General features: G+C 50.9%; 1 pseudogene; it reads right to left on the bottom strand.

Annotated features, from left to right (window-relative positions):
* Positions 1-7029: 7029 nt before the first annotated feature.
* On the bottom strand, positions 7030-11730 carry LOC132229124 (tropomyosin alpha-4 chain-like; annotated as a pseudogene).
* Positions 11731-18109: the final 6379 nt, after the last annotated feature.

Genomic DNA, 18109 nt, shown 5'->3' with positions numbered 1-18109 from the left:
TAAGGCACTCCCACCAAGGTCAGGAATAAGGCACTGATGGCCCTGCCTCTGCCCCCCACGCGCAGCTCAGGTGTGAGCCCGCAGGCCACACAGGAGGAGCCAACTGAGCATGACAGCGGCCAAGGAAGTAAACCATCTCCTTGCAGGCTTGCGTCATTTAGTTCATGGATGTGGCATTTCAATCTTTAAAAAAAATTTTAATTGCAGTTGACCAGATGTGTTTTTAATAAATGGAAGGCAAAACCTTCCACCAACAGAAAGATTACGACTCCCTTCCTTGCGATACTCACTTTACTGCGATACTGGCGTCACTGCGGTGTCTGGAACTGAACCCACACCGTCTCCCACGTGCGCCTGCATAAGAAACCAGGGGCCCTTGGAGAAGTGGTTGGTTCCAGAACTGGGGCAGGAAAAATACAAGCGGAGCCCGGGACGTCTTGTGGAACCAGAAAATAAGGAGGTGCTTGAAAAGGATGGGCTTGTTGAAAGAACGCAGGAAGCAACCTGAAGGAGCTCCCAGTGGCAAAGCTGGAACAATTGGAGCAAGAAAATAAATGAGGGTAGACCTGGATGGTAAGCCGTAGCACGACGAATACCCATGAACCCATCCTGATGTAAATGAATCATTGAAGAGTAAACAAAGAAACGGAGAAGGGACAGCTCTGCCTTACAGAAGGATCCCAATTAATAATGTAGAAGGAAGGACTGAAACACAAAGTCACCTCTAGGCAAACGCCGCAAAATAGTTGCTGCCGGCCAGACCCTGTTTGGGGAGCCAGGGGACATCTGCACAGCTTCCGAGTGCCTCCGCTGAGCGTTTATTCATTACAAATGGAAAACCAGGCCGTTCTAATGGAAAAGCCCGGCAGATGCCTCCTCAGCCTAGTGATCAAGGTCAGCCGCCCCAGTAATCCAGCATGCGGACACCACGGGCCCCAGCGGCTGCCCCGAGGACTCGCTGTCACTGCTGGAAGCTTCTGCCAACACTCGGAACCACGGGACAAGTCAGAGAGGCCACAGGGACATGGCGGGGGGAAGCCATGCACGAGTCACCCCGTACCAGCCCCCCCCCCACCCGCTCAGGCTGTCTTCCCCCCTCTCCTCTGTCTCCATCTTACCTGCTCCTGCCCATCTTCAGATGTCCAATTCAAGTTCATTTTATATTTCAGTTCATCTTAAAATTTTTTCTCTTGCCTGATTCTGTGCCTTATTTCTCTGTTTGTGGCTTCCCCACTTTAACCAATCCCTGTTGGGAGACAAAAATGAAATCTTAAAAGCGTGCAGAGAGAATCGCTAAGTGACACGTGGCAATTACAGATGCCCAGCTGACATTGCAGTCGCAGTGAAGGCAGCTGGAAGGTGGCAGGAAAATCCAAGTGTGGAGGAAACGACCTACCGCCAACTCGGGTGGGCCAACTCGGCTGACCTATCTTCTCCGAGTTACGAAGTAAAGACATTTTCAAAGAAGCGAAAACAAAGGGAGTTTACCATGAAAGGAACTCTACAGCCCGAGGAAGGAAGCGGAGATGCAAGAGGAGAGGTGGACAAAGGCACTGGCAACCGTGGGTGACTAGAAACAAGCATCGACTATAAAATAACGCGATGGTAACAGTTTAATGTGGGTCATTTAAACACCAGGGTAGACCCCAAAATACTGGGCAACAGAAACACACACACAAAAGTATCCAAGATATTTGCCTTTGGCAAGAGGGAGAGTTAGTGACTTGACTTTGTTAATCTAGTATACAGTTGAGAGTGTGAATGGCACCAGTGAAAAGGCTGGAAATAGGATAAGTGTACAACTCAAATAGTAGAAAGAAAAATGAGATAGAAAAGCTTAATCCAGAAAAACGGGGAACATACATGTAGGAGCCTCGGAAAAGCCTTGGCTGGTGCTGTGGGAGCCGTCGCTGCCACCTCCCACCCTTGGGCATCCCCTCCTCCCGGGTCCCTTCTCCCTCGAGTCAGCAGTTTCCCAATGAAACAGCTCAAGGGCCGGGAAGAAACGCAACGGTGGCCCTTCTGGGCGGACACGAGGCTTGGATGGCTCCTCGGGAATTGAGGACTTTCCTGTTAGGGCCGTTACACATGATCAGAGGACTAATTCCCATTAAGTTGTCAATAATGTGTTACCAACTTTTTATTTATTTTTATTTATTTATTTTTAACATTGAAAAGCTTCCAACCCAATCATTTCCTATTCTTCTAAAGTCTTGCTGCTGACTGTGCACCCAGAGCAGGACCAGGCCAACTTTCCTTCCGCCCTGGGTGGTCAGTTTCCCTCTCCAGAGGGGTTGGAGGCGGTTTCCGTGTTTTCTTTATCGGCTGGAAGTCACCCGGGGCGGTGTGTCGTCCTGCCTCCCGGTTTGCATTTTGATCACGGACGCTTCATCCATGGAAGGAGATGGATTTTTGATGGGGGGATTTTTCCTGGGAGACTTGGTGGCAGGAGGGCCCTGCGTGTGTTTGGGGGGTCAGGAGGGAGCGGCATTTCATTGGGGGACGAGCTGTGCGGATGGGGCTGCGGGGCAGGGAGTGTGCTGAGCACAGCGTACAGAGCAAAGACGGAAAGCACTCCCAGCCCATTCCCAGCAGCAGAGAAAATGGAAAACTCCAGGGAAGGAGAGGCAAGTGGAGTGTGTGTGCATGTGTGTGCATGTGTGTGTATATGCGTGTGGGGGTGTGTGTGCATGCACGTGTGCACAAGTGTGTGCTCATCTGGATCCTTCGTTGGGAAAGGGACTCACATACTAGCCGCTCTCATTTCCTAAGCAAGGTGGGTGTCTTGGAGGGAAGGCCACCGCCCCCAAAGCCCACCCTTGCCCCTCCCCCCATGAGCATGCTTCCCAGCAAGGCCTCCGGCTCCCGGCTGCCCAGGGCCCTGTCTTGAAAGCACGCTGGGTCTCAATGTGCAAAGCACCCCTTTCCATGCATTTCTTCAGAATGTAATCTCTCCCAAACTCTGAATTTTCAGCTTCTTCCATCTCTTTGTTTTCAGAGGACATGACTCAGCCACTTCAAAGGGAGTGATTACCGTGCTGTGAAGTCATCCCTCCAGCCCTGGGGCCCTCCCTGAGCTTGGGGAGGGGGGTGTGAGGGGGGGCACCATCCCCACAGGAGAGCCCCCACCGGGCTGTCCTATGGACTTCTGCATGAACTCACTCCTTGCTCTCTGGCAATTGCTAAAAGCCAGTTCTCTGTAGAGCTAATTTAAATGCCAAGTGACCAATTCCCTGAATCGATGGTTTCTTTGCACTAATTCGTCTCAGTTGAGCAGTTTTCAATTTGTGTTCCTATCAGAATATTCAGACTGCTCCTTAGTCTCTGCCTCGGTGCCCCGGAGACGGAGGGACGGGGGGGGGGGGGGGGGGCAGGGGGGAAGGTTGGGAGGGCACTAGAGAGGACATCTTATGCACATAACCTTGACTCCAAAGAGCTCTCATCAACCAGTTCTTTATTAAAGTAATTATCATATCGAAGAATATATTCAAGTTGATAGTGATGTGTTTTCCACACGTGTTTTTTTTTGTAGATTTATTCTTCCACTTTTTCAATCTGAAGGGGTGAAAGAAGTTGCCAGTTGTCTGTCCAGCTCCCTTTTCCTTTAACAGAAGGCCTTGTGTTTTGGGGGGACATCATTGTGCGCAGTAAAAATCACTTTTCCCAGCCTCCCTGAAAGTAGGGAGGGCTGCAGAGATGTAAACAAACGTGTCTGGGTGGAGTCTCATTAAAGAGCCTGTGAAGAGACTCACCCAGGAAGCATGCCCTTTGCCCTTCTGCTTACCTTCTTTCTGCCTGGAATGTGGTCACAATGGCTGGAGCTGCAGTGGCCGTATTGGGACCATGAGGTGACCTTGATAATGAATGCTGAGAGACTGAATACTCAAACGGACCATGGCCAGACGATACATAAAAATAAGACCCTGACCCACAGCCTACAGCAACCTGCCCAGGAAACCAACCCGTTATCTCCAGTGACCAGCCCAGGGAGTCAGCTGCTGGAAGTCAGGCTGCTATCTCTAGTGACCAGTTCAGGAAGCCAAATGATGACCCCTGTTACCAGGGGTCAAGAGGGACATCCATAAAGATGAAGGTCAAGTCACGAAGAAGAGACAGCACAATCCTAGATGTGTATGCCCCAACAGCAGGGCCTCAAAATAATGAAGAAAAAAAACCCCAAAAACCTGACAAGTGCATGTTGACACAGACCACAGTGACACTGGAGACTTCCATGCTGATGGAACGTGTGGACACAAGATGTAGACAGAGGCCCAGCAAGCAGGGCCTCTAGTCTCCTGCAGGCCTAGCGTGGGGGCTGGGCCATCGGGTCAGGCACTGGCTGGCTCGGGTTTGTTGTTACCATGGTTATCTCAGCGCCACAGACTTCAAATCCCTCCAGGTGCGGCTGCGTCGGCCTCCTGGTGACAGCGGGGGCTAGTGGGCTGAGGTTTCTTCTCAGGGTTCCTGTGTCCCCTCTGCTTTAACTGTCGCTGTCTGTCCCACAGAGGGGGTCCCTTGCCAAGCTCTTACCCCCCTGAGAACCACGGGGCCTTTGCTCTGCCCTGCCCTCAGCAGCCTCAGCCTTTTGCTTGTAAAAGAGCCCAGGAAGCATGGGGGGCTTGTTCCTGCCCCTGGGAGCTGCTGACCACGTCACGGCCACCTGTGGCACCCACGGCTCTCAGGTCTCTGCCCTGTTCCCAGTCTTTTTTGGAAGCAGCGGGGGGCGGGGAGCGGGGGGGCATGGCAGAGAGCTTGCAAGTGGGTGCAAACTCCTCTTATTTGGGAAGAACTGGAGTGACCCCAGCTTTTCCCCATTGTCCTACTAACTAGCCTTGAAGAATTTCTTAAAATGTGGCTGAATCCTTCCTGTCCGCCTGTAGGTGGCCGCGTCTCCGTCTTGTGCTGTCAGAGAGGAGGCAGTTCTCGCCTTGGAGGGCTCGTTTCTTTCTGGAATCCAGTTCACCGCGTTCCTCTGTGACTCATCTGTCTGATGGCTTTGAGGATTACCTGGCTTTTGTCATCGCTAGCGTGGGAGCGATGTTCCTTGCAGCTTCCTGCATTCTAAGTGGAAACGGAGGTCTCCGTTAACGCATCTTTTTGCAGCCTACACTGAACGAAATCACTCTGAGAGGGCATTTTTGGTGGGAATTTCCACAGCAGGCGTCCTGGGGATGGTCATAGGCCACTGGGCTACATATTATATGATGGGGCCTCAGCAGGAAACAGATGGCACAAAAAACTGGGTCACTGAAGAAAGTGACGAGGCTGGGGGCAGGCGTAGAGAAGCCGTGTTCTAGCAAGGACAGGCCGCGGTGGCATCCCTTAGGCGTGGAGGGTAAGGGAGGAAACGGCTTCTGGGGTCCAAATAATCAAAGAGGAAGTCTCAGGGGAAATAGAAATTATGTTGGACTGAATCAACATGAAAATACAACAGGTTAAATTGAACTGTGCAGGATGGAGAGGGACATTTACAGCAAGCAATGCTGGCATTAAGAGAGAGGAAAAATCTCAAATCAATAATCGCGGCTCTGTTCTCAAAGAGCAAAATGAACCCAAAACAAACAGAAGGAAGGAAATAATAAAGGTAAGAGAAGAAATGAATGTAACTGAAAACAGAAAAATAAGAGACGGTCAACAAAACAAAGAGCTGGCTCCTTGAAAAAAATCAATCACCCGTTAGCAAGACTGACCACGATGTAAAGGGAGATACACAAACTGCCCAAATCAGGCAAGAAATAGGGACCATCAGTACAGATCACTGCATCAAAAGGATAATAAGGAAACGCTTCAAAGAACTCCACGCACATAAATATCACAGCTTAGATGAAGTGGGCCGATTCTTCGAAAAGCACAAACTAGCCAACTCACCTAGTATGAGGTGGATCACTTGACTAGCTCTAGAACTACTAAGGAAATGGAATCAGTAATTAAAATACTCTGCCCAAATTCCTAGACCCAGATGTTCTCACTGGAGAAGTCTTCCAGGCTTAAAAGAAACAAAAAACTTAACACCACTTCTACACAACCTCTTGCAGAAAATAGGAGAGAAGGGAGCACGCCCAAATTTACTCAACAAAGGCAGTCTTACTCTTGATACCAAAGCCAGGCAAAGACAGGACCAAAAAGGGAAACTGCAGACCAGCATCTCTTATGAGTATAGATGCAAAATTCATGACAAAATATTAGCAAATACAATTCAGCCATCTTTAAAAATATGAATCACTGTGACGAAGTGGAGTTTATTTCAGGGATGCAAAGGATGCAAGGTTGGTTCAATATGCAAAACGAATCAATGTAATCTATCACTTTAACAAGGTGAGGGGAAAGACCATATGGGCATATCAATCAAGGCAGGAAAAGCATTTGACAAAATGTAACACCCATTCAAGGTAAAATCTTTCAGAAAAAAACACACACAGGAATACAGGAATAGAGGGTGACTTCCTCACATTGATAAAGAGCATCCATGAATGTAATAATTAATGGTGAAAGAGTTTCCCTAAGATCAGGGACAAGGCAGGATGTCTGCTCTCACTGCTCCTATTCAACATGGCGCTAGACATTCTAGCCAGTGCGATGAGGCAAGAAAAGGAAAAAGCAGGCATATAGGTCGGGAGGAAGAAATAAAACTGTCCCTGTTTGCTGATGACGTGAATGTTTACAGGAAAAATCCCAAAGAATCCACAACCCTCTCCCCCCCAGAACTAGTAATTGAGCTAATCAAGATTACAGGATACAGGATCAATATACAAAAATCAATTGTATTTCTATAGACTAGCAATGAACACATGGGCACTAAAATTAAAAATAATACATCTCCATCCACTAAAACAAAAAAAGACATTTGGGTGTAAATCTAACCAGATAGGTTGTGTATGCTGGAAACTACAAAATATTGAGGAAAGAGCTAAATGTTCATGGCTTAGAAGACAACATAGTAAAGATGTCAATCCTCCCCAAACTGAAATACAAATTTAATGCAATTCTTATCAAAACCCCAGCAAGATTTTATAGATACAGAAAATATGATTTTATTTTTTTATCGTTTATGTAAAAATTTATTTGACCAAAATGTAGAAAAAGTGATACTATTGCATATGATACAGTTGCAAGAATCTAAATGAAAAGTGTGGGTTTTATTCAATTGCATAATTTGCTAGTGTATCTCCTGGGTAGTGTGATGGGTAATACGGAGGAGTGAGGGGGAGAGGAGTCCGAAAAGCTAGAATCAGGGTGATTTTTAGGCAGAACTGTGAACTTGAGTTACCCTCTCACTGCTGGAGAATATGGAATGTTTCAGCTGAGATGTTAACCAAGGAAGCAAAAACATAACAAAGCCAACATGTGCAGCCCTGCCTACAAAATACTCCATATCCAGTTAAATCAGAAGTTTCTCGGTCTTTTATTAACTTGGTGCTGACGAAGGAATTAAAGCCCTCAATGAGTAAACCTTCAATTTACCATTCCCAAAGTACAGAGAGATAAGGTAGGCCGATTACATGATCTCTTTGGCCAGAGAGGACCCTTCTGCCCAATAGTTAATAGAAAAATGCTCTTGCTCAATGATTGAAGGCTTGCAGTCTTTTTGGTATGGCTTCCTGGACAGGACTGAATTCATTCCTGCTGAGTGGATGGCCTCAAATAAGAGTAAATGTAACTATTTCCCAAGCATTCTCACACTGTTTGCTCAAAGGATGTTCTGCACAGTGGAGTGTGGAAAAGAGCCAGAATGATGACTCTGTCTATGGTTATGACTTCCCACAATAGCCTCTCTCCCAACTTTTTTTTTGCCCTGGATGGAAAGTCCTCACCCATTTTAATGCGATGATCCCTGGCCTCCTATAGCGTGTCCAACGGTGGCCCAGTGGTTCTACTCTTCAATCTTTTAAATTGGCCAGTGACTAGATACTAGAGTCTGTGATTTGGAAGTGAGGGGTTGTTTAATCTCCCAGAAACCATATGCCCTCAGTCTTAAGAGACTAATATTCAATAGGAAACACCCTGACTAGCTTAGGAATAAATGCAATTTAAGGATAAAAATAGAGCTAAAAAATTCTGGTGCCATTTGGGGAAGAGGGGAAGGAATGAGATTTAACTGATGCTCAAAGCTTCTCTGATACAAAGTATTTGGTCACAGACTCATAAATTGCGTAGATGCAGTAACAGAAGAAACTTCCTACAAGAGAAGAGAAAGGAGCGGAGGACTGAAGCTCCTGTTGGGACAAGACTCTTCTGTGCGGTTCTATACAGTTACGTCCCTTTAGTGTCTGACCCAGCGTCGGACGCAAGCCCAAGTTCTCTTCTTTGGCCTGAGCAATTTTTTCTTCCAGGTCATCAATAGATCTTTCCAGCTTTGCAGCGGTTCTCTCTGCAGATTCAGCACAGGTCTCGGCCTCTTTCAGTTTGTCAGACAGAAGTTTAATTGCTTCTTCATATTTATCCTCCTTTTCAGAGGCAGCCTCCAGCCATTTCAGGTTGTTAGTGACATTCTTGGGTTCTTCCTCCAGGTCACCACATTTTAGTTCAGGCACCTCGGCCGGCACCTCTGCTCTCTTCACTCGCCCTCCAGGATGAGCAACGTACAAGCGACCCCCTCCTATTTGCAGTCAGCCCCCTCTGCAGTGCGCTTGGCCTCTTTGAGCTGCAACTCCTGGATCTCCAGCTTCTCCTCCTCTTTCATGGCCTGGTTTTCTCTCACCTTCATTCCTCTCTCACTCTCATCTGCAGCCTTTTCTGCTTCCTCTAGCTTCTGCAGGGCCGTGACCAGCCGTTCTTGAGCCCTAACCCCTCCCCAACGAGCTGGATGCATGCATGGATTGAGGGCTGTCGCATCTCCTTCAGCTTTCTGTGCTGCTCCCGCTCCTGTCCAGCTCCCGCTGCAGGCCCTGCACGCGGTCCTCCAAGGAGGCGTGGGGGTGCACGCAGCGGGCACTCGACTTGGCTAGAACTGGCTTTGGTGAAGCTGCAGCAGCTGTGCCCCTGCCACCCGCTCCCCCCACCCCCGCGACTGCCACTCCCTCTCCTCCCTGCCCCAGGCCCAGATGCAGTCAGAGCCCAGAAAAGATGATTTTTTTTCCCTTTTTTTTTTTAATCTTTATTGTTCAGATTATTACATTTGTTCCTCTTCCCCCCCCCCCATAACTCCCCTCCTCTCAGTTCCCGCCCCACGCTCCGCCCTCACTCCCCACCCACTGTCCTCATCCATAGGTGCACGATTTTTGTCCAGTCTCTTCCCACATCTCCCACACCCCTTTTCCCCCCAAGAATAGTCAGTCCATTCCCTTTCTATGTTCCTGATTCTATTATAATCACCAGTTCATTCTGTTCATCAGATTATTTATTCACTTGATTCTTAGATTCACTTGTTGATAGATGCATATTTGTTGTTCATAATTTGTATCTTTACCTTTTTCTTCCTCTTCCTCTTCTTAAAGGATACCTTTCAGCATTTCATATAATCCTGGTTTGGTGGTGATGAACTCCTTTAGCTTTTCCTTATCTGTGAAGCTCTTTATCTGACCTTCAATTCTGAATGATAGCTTTGCTGGATAAAGTAATCGTGGTTGTAGGTTCTTGGTATTCATCACTTTGAATATTTCTTGCCATTCCCTTCTGGCCTGCAAAGTTTCTGTTGAGAAATCAGCTGACAGTCGTATGGGTATTCCCTTGTAGGTAACTGGGTTTCTTTCTCTTGCTGCTTTTAAGATTCTCTCTTTGTCTTTTGCTCTTGGCATTTTAATTATGATGTGTCTTGGTGTGGTCCTCTTTGGATTCCTTTTGTTTGGGGTTCTCCGCGCTTCTTGGACCTGTAAGTCCATTTCTTTCACCAGGTGGGGGAAGTTTTCTGTCATTATTTCTTCAAATAGGTTTTCAATATCTTGGTCTCTCTCATCTTCTGGCACCCCTATAATTCTGAGGTTGGTATGCTTGAAGCTGTCCCAGAGGCTCCTTACACTATCCTCGCATTTTTGGATTCTTTTTTCATTTTGCTTTTCCCATTGGGTGTTTTTTGCTTCCTCGCATTTCAAATCATTGACTTGATTCTTGCGCTCCTCTGGTCTGCTGTTGGGAGTCTGTATAATATTCGTTATTTCAGTCCGTGTATGCTTAATTTCTAGTTGGTTCCCCAATATAACATCGAGGGTCTCATTAGATTTCTTGAGGATCTCACTACATTTATCGGCGGTCTCACCAGTCTTTTCGAGGGCCTTACTAAGTTTATCGGCAGCTTCTAGACAGTTCTTAAGAGACCTTAAAAGTGTGGTTCTGAACTCAATATCCTCCATTGACAGTTTTGTCCTGTTTCTTTGTCTCCGCATTTTTTATGCTTTCTTGGTACACCCCCTAGTGGTCTTTGTGTGCAGTCTTGTTGCCTTTAAGCCTTGATTGATGTCGGCAATACCGGGGGTGATTTGACCTCCAGGCTAACTGGCTATGAGAGTCCGCTGGGTCTGCAGTGAGAGGGCTTCTGTGCTGGATCTCTAAGGCGGTGCTAATCTAGCCTTTGCCTGAGGCTATCCGGCAAATGGTTCTGCGCAGGGCTTGGGCGGGGCAGGTCCCAGGGGATCTACAGGGCGGGCCGGAGCGAGCAGTTATGGCTGCTCTCAGTTCCTTCCCCAGGGGCTCTGCCTCTCAGAGTCCCAGCAATGGCTGCAAACCTCGGAGAGAAAGCTGCCTTCAAGTTCCAACCGAAGCCAGACAGTCCCGCTTCTCCCGTTTGAGTCTTGGTCCCCAGAGACTCACCCGGATCTGGAGCTCAGAGTCTGAAACTCCCTCCCGATTGAAAACAACAACCGTGCCCTCCGCCACCAGCCCGCTCCTCGCGCGCACTCCGCACCTGAGTATTTCACTTCAGCACTGCGCCTCCTCTGAGTCTGGGTATGATATTCTCTTTCCTCCTAGTTGTAGAATTTCCACTCAGCCAGCCTTCCTGTGGTTTTGGATGATGTCCGTTCTGTCCTTTAGTTATATCTCTGAAGTGGTTGTTCGAGGCAGCGATCTCCGGCGTTAACCTATGCCACCATCTTGGTTTCTCTCCCTATTTCTCACTTTCAGAAAAGATGATTTTAAATGCACATGAAAAAGCAAAGAAACTAGAGCAGCTAAATATTCTTGAAAAGGAGAGGAATCAGTCCATGTGATTGTAGGCCCCATTATACAGCTACAATAACCAAGACTGTGTGACGCCAGGAAAGAGACTGCGGGACAGACACACAGACCCACGGAGCAGAACAGAGAACCAGGGTCACACCCACACTAACGTGCACAACGGGAGCGGGGAAGAGCAGGTGGGTGGAGCCGAGAGTCTTCTCAGCAAATGGAGCGGAAGCGATTGAACATTCACAGGCGAAACAACGAGCCTCAACCCAGAGCTCACGCTTGGTATCAAAGTGAACTCAAAATGGCCCTGGGTTAAAGCATAAAACGACAAGACTTTTGGAAAAAAAATCATGGAAGCAAATCTCCAGGATCTAGGGACGCAGAGAGTTCTTAGACCTGGCACCAAAGGCAAGACTGATAAAAGGAAAAGCTGATAAGTGGGACTTTATCAGAATTAAAAACGTTTGCTCGGTGAAAAACGCTGTTCAAGGGAGGAAAGGGCCAGCTGCAGCCTGGGAGGAAAGACTGCAAACCACACATCGGACCGGTATCTGCAGTCTGCAAAGAACTCCCAAAACTCACCAGTGAAGAACCACCCCCCGCCTCCCCAAACAGGACATGAGCACGCATTTTGCCAGCGAGGACACACAGTGTACATTCTTCCAGATGGTCAACAGCTCAGCCACCGGGGACATGCACATGAAAGCCACACGGGCCAGCACCGCACCCCTGTCCGAATGGCTGAAATAAAACCGGGAAGACACAAAAAGCTAGCGAACGTGTGGGGAAACCGGGCCGCTCCCACATTGTGGGTGGGAAAGTGCGCTGGCACAGCCATTCGGGAGTGACAGTTTCCTGGAAAAGTAGAGAAACAATTGCCATATCACCTAGTGCTCACACTCCTTGGCACTCATCCCAGAGAGATGAAAGGTCATATTCATAAAAAAACCTCGTAGTCAATGTTTATGGCGGCTTATTCAGAAGAGCGAAATAACTGGAAGCAGCCCAGATGTCCTAACACTGGCGAATGGTTAAACAGACTGTGGTCCACGCGCATCTTGGAACACAGCTCAGCCATAAGAGAGAACAGATTCCTGACCCACACAACCACCTGGTGGATTCCCAGGGGACGATGCTGAGCGGAAAAAGCCAACCTTGAAGGTCATGTAGTGTGTGATGCCATGTACAGTGGGGCCTTGACTTATGAGTTTAATTCGTTCCGTGACGGAGCTTGTAACTCAAATTACTCGTATGTCAAATCAACAGTGAACGAGTGAGACACGTGATGCTGGGCTGATGTTGTGGTGTTCACTGTGACGTTCACTGCGCCAACTAGCGGTGGGGTTTCTGAAGCTGGCTTGTAACCCGAATTTTAGCTCGCAACTCAAAGCAAAAAATCGGCCAAGAGACGGCTCGTATCTCGAAAAACTCGTTAGTCGGGACACTTGTAAGTCAAGGCCCCACTGTATATCATATTCATGAAATGACAAATGTATAGAATGGAGATGAGAGCAGGGGTGGTAGGGGTCAAGGTGGGGTGGGTGGAAGGAAAGAGGGGGTGGCTACCCGAGGCCTGCAGGAGGAACCCCGGGGGGAGGGGATGCTCTGTACCTGGACTGGTCAGTGTCCATATCCTGGGGGTGATGCTGACCTAGAGTCCTGCAAGGTGCCGCCCCTGGGGAACTGGATAAAGGGTCCACGGGATCCCTCTGAATTCTTTCTTGCGATGGCATGGAAATCTACAATTCTTCAAAATAAAAAGATTAATTTAAAAAAATGATCGTTTTCTTAGTTATGAAACCCATGAAAGAGAGGTTGATTTCTTAGGCTTGCTCATGTTTCCTGACACCCTGTGTTGTGGGAACTCTCACCGCACCAGCCACTTCTGAATCCCCTTGGCACCTGCTAATCCAGTCCAACCCTGAGCAACTCAGGGACCAGACTCAGACGGAAATGAGCGTTTGGCAAGCATCACCCAGAGAAGACAGTCCTCTTGTTGTCTTTGAATGGTACGGTCCAGATCCGGGAATGGTGGGGGCAGGCTATGGCCTGGGGTAGATGGTGGCCTGGGGGCAGGCTGCGGCCTGGGACGGGGTCCTGGGGGTTGGGCACAGCCTATCGATTGGTTGGCCACTGGGCCCCCAGCCTTGATGATGAGGGCCTCACGCACCAACTCTCCTCGTGGGGAATTGAAAAGAACCCAGAAGGTCCCGCCGGAGGGGACTGTGGAGGTCCCGGAGGCCCTGGTGCTGTGCCTACAGACACCCCGGGAGTGACCGGCAGGACCATCCTGGGTGCCCCCCACCCCCGGGAGTGGGACTCTCTAGCTCACGAAGAGGCAGTGCCTGTTAGGACTGATCAATTGCTCTGGGAGCAAACGGTCTTTCCTCGTCCTCCTGTGGGCAGAGGGGATCCGTGGTGACTCACCAGCCAGGCGGGGCCAGGAGGATGCCGGGCTGATAATGAAGATGTGTGGGCCTCCTGGGCTTGCAGCACCGCACATCTCTCCCCAGGGCCGCTTGGCCTCGCGGGCTCCTCATGCTTCCGCGCTGGGTGGCGACAACGATGCGGGCGTGGTGTCCTGTGCGGACCGGGAGAGCCAGGTTTGCCTCGGTGAGCCCCCTGCCTCAGTTTCACTGTGCCCCCCACAATCCCCTCACTGGCCTCTCCATTTCTGATAGAACTTCCTGTAGCAGCAAAGAGCTGCTTTTGCCACTGAAATTACCCCCATGGGCAGGACAAAAGAGCACCCCCCATTCCCTTTCTGCAATAATGCTAATATCCTCCCCCCATTTCCCACTTATACCCTTTAATTTCCGAACAGAAGCGGGTGCATTTTTCCTAAAGACAAATGGACACTGAGAATCTGTATAGTTGGAGGGGAGGACAGTGGCCCCTCACAGCAGATCATAACAGGCTGCAGGCCTGTCTCCTGGGGCGGCTGTGAAATCCTACCAGAAGTGAGTGGTCTAAGGTGGGCGGGGGTAGGGGGGCAGGGCAGGAGCACAGCACGAATTTTATCCTCTGTTTCCTCTTCCAAGCTTCAAGTCAGCGGTTCTCAACCTGTGGGTCGCGACCCCTTTGGCGGTCGAACGACCCTTTCACAGGGGTCGCCTAAGACCATCCTGCATATCAGATATTTACATGACGATTCATAACAGTAGCAACATTACAGTTATGAAGTAGCAACAAAAATAATGTTATGGTTGGGTCACAACATGAGGAACTGTTTAAAGGGCCAGAAGGTTGAGAACCACTGCTTTAAGTCAATTTTAATGCAAAGCTGAAAACAGGAACTTTACACCCAATACTTTTTACCAGGTTAGCTGTATAAATAACAGCCCACGTACCTGCCATTTAATTGTCTATTGGTTGATTGATTGATTGATTGATTCATTCATGTGTTCATCAAGCATCCTTGAGCACTTCTTGCCCACACCAGGCCGGGCACCAGCGAGAAAGCAGAGAATTGATCTCCCTGGAGCTTACTGCGGCCAATCCTCTCCAGCCCGCTTGCTCCCGTCTTTCCCTGAGATGCCGGTGGAGGCACTCACCTGTCAGACGTTAGCTCTTTAAGAGAACACGATTGTTTTTAAAGCTTCCGATCCCTGACTGGATTTCTTGCAGTTTATAACTCCTGTGCTGACGTGACTGGCGGGATGTCTGGTCTGACACACTTGCTCATATCAGGTAGGTGTGGGGGAGGCTCACAAGTTCATGGGCAAGGTTAGATTTTGAAGGTACCCAACAGCATGGAAAGATCAGGCAGTATTTAATCAACAAGTTCAGCCACCAGGGTTATTCCCACGAACTCCACACTCACCTCATTCGGTTCGAGTTGCACGATTGATTCTGGGTAATTAAATGCCTAATTATGACCATCACTTGCAGATCTAATGAAGGCCCAAACACTGGCCCCATAACCATGGTCTCATTCAGGTGAGCTCTGAGGGAACTTGCATGTCTGGAGTGGGGGGTGGGGGGCATTAGGGGTCTCCAGGTGGGGCTGGGCAGAGCGCCCCCAGGTGGGGGCTACAGGATGACCTCAAGTGTGGCTGCTTGTTCCTTTAGGGGTGGGGTTTCTCTAACCATAAATATAAAGGAGAATAACACCGTCTGCTTCGAGGTTAGAAATGTGTCCTGTTCCACTGGCCCCGGGTGCCGTGTTCAACATGCACAGCCTTCCACCTGAGACCTGGTCTGACCTCTGAGCCGCGGGCCATCCGTGTTGCTTGGTGGTCCGGCCTGTGGGGGTCCCTGCCAGGAACACATGGAGCCGACATTATACGGGAGCCCCTCTGCGGGAGTTCGAGGGTCCCAGCAGCGGGCTGTGGAGATAAGTCTCAGCTGCTCTAATTTATAGGGTTGGCCCTGGGCCTCTACACCTGAGCTCAGTAACTCTTGGAAGGTTTAGAAAAAAAACGGGGGGGGGGGGGGTGCGTCTTGGTGATAGAGGAGGCCAGTGCAGGGGGCGCCGCTGCGGGAGGCTGGCTGGGACTCGGGACGCCTCCCAGGGGTCCCACTCAGGATGGATGGGCTCTTCCGAGGGGAGCGGCGATATGTAAACGGGAGGAGCATTTCTGTGGGTTCCTTCCCAACCGGTAAACTGTGGTCAGCACCCCACCTCCATCAGGCTGGGGGCAGCCGTGGCCGTGGAGCCAGCGGGGGTTTCCTTAGTGCCAGGCACCGTGTGCCCCGCTGCCAGCCACTTCCTCCGGGTTTGTTAGCACCCGAGGGGCACACATCAGCTACTTCACAGGCATCTCTGGGCACCGGCCAGCGGCAGAGAGAACAGGCAGGTCGGTGAGCAGCCGCCGCCGCTTAACATTTCCTCGGACCCACTGCAGCTGGCACGTCCGACGCATTTTGAATGTTTTGTCAAGTTACTTGTAAGGAAAACAGCAGAAATGACGCCAGAGCTCTCACCGCCACGAGGAATTGTCGGATGCTGAGAAGGCTCGGCTGCCATGTCTCGCTGCTCTGCGAGGGCCACTGTCCGCCTCCACCGCCTCGCCCTCGCGCCTGTCCCTTTGTTCCTTAGCCAAGTCCAAGCGTTCCTTGTTTCCAGCCTGTTCGCTGCCAGGGCTGGGACACCATGCCAAGGCTAGATGCCCGCCATCTTTTCCTCATTTCCCTTCCTTAATCTCGGCGGGGACGGAGGTTCCGTGTGTAATAGTGCGTGTACGTGCATAAGTGTGCATACATACACACACATGTATACACACGTGTCCCTGTTCTCCTGCCCCCACCACGCACACACATTCTGCAGGATGACTTTCTTCTCTTACATGATTCTCTGGGGCAGTGACCACAAACTCCAATCCATTTGTTCATGTGGCAAATGTCTGAGCCTCAGATGGACGTCACCAGGGGTCTTCCGAGGGTGTGTGGGGACCTGGGAAATTACTTTCTGCAGGTGCCTCGCTACGTAAACAGTGTGGGTCACCCCGAACCAGCTCTGGGCTGTCGGAGCTTCCTTGGGAGCAGCAGGGCCCTGGGGCAGGCCGGGGCCAGGCTCCGCTGTGGGCGTCAGAGCCGGGGAAGGTGCAGAGCACAGAAGGGCTGGTCAGCCTGTGAGCCCCCTCGGTGGTGACAACCCCCCTCGTTCCCACAACTGGCCGCCAAGACCAGTCCTCGGGGCCCCACCGCCTTCTCTCCCTGATCTCTGGCCTACAGTCTCCAGTGTGGCCGAGCCCCACTGTTCTGCACAGACACTGACACCCCAGAGCGCCTGCAGCCCAGGCCCGCCTCACCCCGGCCTCACCGCTGCACCTGGCAGCCCTCTCCCTGCACCTTTGTGCTCTCCTGCCAACCTGCTCGTCCTGCCATGCAGCCTCCATCACACCCACCCTGCTGTGGGTGCTGCCTTGTTGGATCTCCGCCTGGCTCGCTGCATTGCTCATCCATCAGGACTCAGGGCCGCCTCCTCCAGAAAGCAGATCACAAAGGCTGTGGCCGGAGCCCCCTGGGGGCTCCCCCTCCTCCTCCTCATGCCCACTGGTCTTTCAGAGGTCACTGCAGCTGCCCTCAGGCTCGCTTTCCCCAGGTTCCCAGGCGCCTCCTGTGGCCACAGGCAGTGCAGGAGCGCCTGCTTCACAACAACCCTTTATTCGCTGGCTTTCCAGCTCGCGAGCTCGAGGGGGTGGGCCGCATGGGAGGAGGGCAGGGCAGTCCCTCTGCCAGGCCAGGCCGTGTTGTCCTTGCCCGAGGCCATGAGGAAGGCCTGGCTCTGGCAGGATGGTGGCCCGAGGGACCAGCATGAGTGGGAGGGCACCATGTGTTTTAAAAAGGAAAAGCAGGCACACAACCCGGGAGAGAATTCTTTCCAATTTACGGGTGTGAGAGTTTGGGACACGCAGCTCTCGGAAGAGGTGGGGAATCTCACAGCTCAGAAATGAATTCTGTGAGGATGGGGAGCAATATCCTGGGGTTCAGGGGGGCGTGCATGCCCAGGACACAGAACCAACCAGGCCATGCAGCTGCCCTGTGAAGGCCGGTTCTCAGAGTGGAGGCTCTTTGGCAGGTTATGTTGTCCTGAGGGGCGCGGGTGGGGCCCACAGCCTGGGGCACTCAGGAGTCTAGATGCAGGCGGGGCTCAGGGTGAGAGCTTAGGTGTGGGGGCCCCTCAAGCTTGACCATGAACGAGCAGGGGTTGGCTCTCCCTTTGTGGGTCCAGTGCCACCCAGAAAGTTCCCAATGCTTGTCCCTAAGACAAAGGCAGGAAGAAAAGGACAGATTCCTCCTTTGCTGTGCAGGTAAGGTCAACGTGGCTCCTTATCTGGGCATTAACGGCTCCATGCCCACCTCTCGGTGCATGGGCACCAGCCTGCGGTACGTCTGTGTCCTGCACGGATTGGCTGTTGTCTACAGTGTGACCGGCCGCCTGGGGTCCCCACCTCCCCACACAGGCACCAGTGCCCTCGCAGCTCACAAACACAGGACACGCATGGCCTGGCGCTCCGGGCAGCGGCCTGGCATTTAATGCTGAATTTATGCAAGGAGAGCGTCG

Source organism: Myotis daubentonii, chromosome 3 (genome assembly GCF_963259705.1).
Source record: "Myotis daubentonii chromosome 3, mMyoDau2.1, whole genome shotgun sequence".
Classification (NCBI taxonomy): Eukaryota; Metazoa; Chordata; class Mammalia; order Chiroptera; family Vespertilionidae; genus Myotis; species Myotis daubentonii.
This window is presented reverse-complemented; position numbering and strand designations above follow the sequence as displayed.